Raw genomic sequence first — 3,315 nt, forward strand, 5'->3', positions numbered from 1 at the left:
CTGCATGCATAGATCCCTGTCTTGCTTGCCGGTGCTGTTCTTTGGACTGGCTCGCCCGACACCCTTCTAGTTGACTTGAGCCATTGACATTTTTATATTTTATGTCTTTTATTATTATTATTATTTCAAACAACCCCGGGACACGCACCCGGAAGCAAAGAGAGGGGAGGTCGTTGGCGCCAGGTTAGGATTCTAAATCGTTCTTCATTCTCGTGTTTGCTCAATTTTGAAGGCTAACGGGTTAGTTTTAACTACTCCGTACTGTATTCTGTAGTTACCTTTTATGTTCGTTTTGAAAAAGAAGAAAAGAAAAGAAAAGAAGGAAAGAAAATAAAAAGAAAGAAACTTACTCCCAATCATCAAATGAGAATTTAACCAGCTAACCCAGCTCCTGGCTCTTCTCTCACGCTGGATAGATTTCCACCAAATACCCACTCAGCCAGGTCCAAAACCCATCCAAAGCAACCATATCTATCTACCTTCAGAAATAGTGGGACAAGAAACAGGCAAACAACACCCCAGAGCACACAGCAGACAACACAACATAAATAAAAAGGCAGCCAAGGGGAAACAAAGGGCCAGTTAAGAGCGGCCTTTTGCCTTGCCTCCCCCTCCACTGTTGTCCAGAGGAGGGAGAATCCGCTGCGTTTCCCACGTGTCATCCATCCCCACTGCCTACTAGTACCAAGGCGGAACGTCGTGGCATGCTGAGGAGCGCGAGTGGTTGACGAGAAATTATCGTCTTCGCCCTGTTAATGCGGACCTCGTCGGAGAGCTGGAGCGCTGAATCCCACCATCACGACTGGGATTGGGTTCAGTTCTGGTTTTGTTCAGTTTTCTTTTTTCTTTTTCTTTTTTTTTTTTTTCAATCGTCCCTTTACTTTGTCTGTTACGCAACCACCAGCAAGCCCTTTATCCTCCCTCTCCCTCTGTACTGAGCAATATCTCCTGCTGTTCCCAGGTTAATTTGGGGGACGGCGGGGGGTGGGGAGAGGCGCAGAGAAATGCCATCCCCGCCACGCCAATTATTGCATTGCCTCTTTATGTCGTTGCCTTCTTCTATATGGATGTGAGATATATTATTCTTACCCCTTTTTCGTGATTCGCTGACATCACAACTTGGAATGTCAATGGACATGATACGTCCAGTACATGCGCAAGCACGTAAATATATGGTTTCCAATAGAATAGGGGGAAACAAAGATGGGACAGCATTCACTACTTGCTTGTTTCATTTCTGAAGAAGGAGAAATGAAAATCCAGCTATTTCTTACCCGCCTAGGTACACACCTGCCTTGGGTGATAATTTGGCCAGACGTTTCGGCTGGCAGAGGCAAATCAACCGGGTACATTTCCGTATTATTCCGTAGGGGGTCTCTGCCTATGATGATATGGGATTTCATGCTGGGCTCCGATCATATTGGATTTTGTCCATGGCGAAGCCGGTTGAATTTCATACCTCCATCAAGCCCTAGACACAAACATGCAACATGCGGAACTTGTCTGAAATTTTTTTTTTTTTTTTTTTTTTTTTTTTTTTTTTTTTTCACGCAAATTAATCGCCAACAAGCTCTTACGCTTCTTCGATTGGGGAATCTTTCATGTGTTTTGTTTTGATTTAATCTCTGTAGCTGGAGCCAGCTGGCGGTTGTCACTTGTCACCTCTCATGACATCCATGGATAGGGGCAAGGTCTAAGCAAGCACCATTTCCATATTCTTTTCATACACAGGTGCCTGAAGTAGGCCTCTGGTATCTAGATTGAGCCAACAGCAGCTATTGGCTTGCTCCAATTATAGTCCAATTCGCCGGATGGCGTTGCATGATTCCAACCTCCGGCAAGCCCTCTCAATTTTTCGTGTGTGCCTGCGTGGTTTTCCTGCAAGATTTATTTTAACATCTAAAGATCTGCTGTTTCTCGCATATCCGTGTCTTCATGCAAATTCTCTCCTCTGGCCGATTGAATGATCTGATTATTAAATGTTTCCTGGCGGCTAGAAGGTTCAAGGGGCAAGAAACGGCGCCGTCTCGCCCTTCCGCTGCTCTTGCCAATGGCACGCTCGACTCCCTTGGTTGTTTATCTTGTTATGCTTGTTGTTTTACGTGCAGGAGGCATGGCTTCTGATTCAGCACTGTTATATCGTGTGTGCAGAAAGCCGTGTCTTTTGTCAAATATGACCCAGTCTCTAGGGTCTGCAGATGCTCTGATTTGACGCCTCACATCCAGGTTCTGTACTGTTGATGATAAATGCAGAGTACATACGGGGCCCGCTTTGGTTTTTCTTGATTATCTTGCTTCTCGTTCGCCACTCTCTAGCTGGCCCTCCAGGTCTTCTTCTCATTGACCCACAAAAGAAACCAAAATATAATGACTGGCCACTTAGGGTTAGTGGCGTACTCCTATTCCTCAAGTGATAAAGTGCTCTTAGAAAATGATGCAACCCTGCAAAAGATCTTATTGCGTCTTCGGGAGAACACATCAACCCACACCTTCCTACCATGCCTACTCGTGTGCAAGAAATGGTATTCATTGGCAATGGCTGTGCTGCAAGCTGCTGTAGTTTTGAGGAATCAGAGCCTCTCCGGATTCCTGAAGATTGCAAGGCTACCACTCAGCTCGAAGTCTTATGCCATCCAATCGTTAAGCTTGTTGCTGGATGTCGCAGCCGGAGACCCAAGATCTACTACAGCTACGACCTGGCCCCTGGGCTGTCTCCTGAATGATCTATCTAAGATCATAGCTGGGGATATGCAAGCGCTTCGGATCTTCTCCCTGCGGGTCGACCATCAGCCAGTCGGTGCGCTCGACCTAGGGAGCGATGTTGATATTGATAGGATCACAGCTGAACCGGGGTTTCCCGCTTCCGCTCTGGTAGCTCTCATAGCATCTCTCCCAGTGACATGCAATGATCTTGAAATTGACACTTCGGGGTTCGAAACCTACGCTGACGGCGAACATCTATGCCCGCAAATTGCAAGGATGCTCCCAAGCCTCACCCACTTCCGCCTGCGGATTAGGAAACTCTGTCCTTGCTTGATAGACCTACCCGCCCAAAGCTCCTGTCCGGAATGTCAAGGTGGACTGCAGGTTCCTCTATGCCCGAAGCTCCGCTCATTGGTCATCAATATGGAGCTTTCCGGTGTGATCCAAAGGGACGTAACACGTGTTCGCAAATACCCCAAACACGCCAGCTGAGAGAAGGATGACCATGTAGAGACGACTACAGGTGGAACTTCCCACCATCTCATGCATCGGCCTCATGCGCAAAAACTGTTCCCGCTCGCTGAGCGGATAGAATCCACGCCCCAATCAACC

Source organism: Histoplasma capsulatum, genomic scaffold (genome assembly GCF_000149585.1).
Source record: "Histoplasma capsulatum NAm1 scaffold_1 genomic scaffold, whole genome shotgun sequence".
Lineage (NCBI taxonomy): Eukaryota > Fungi > Ascomycota > Eurotiomycetes > Onygenales > Ajellomycetaceae > Histoplasma > Histoplasma mississippiense.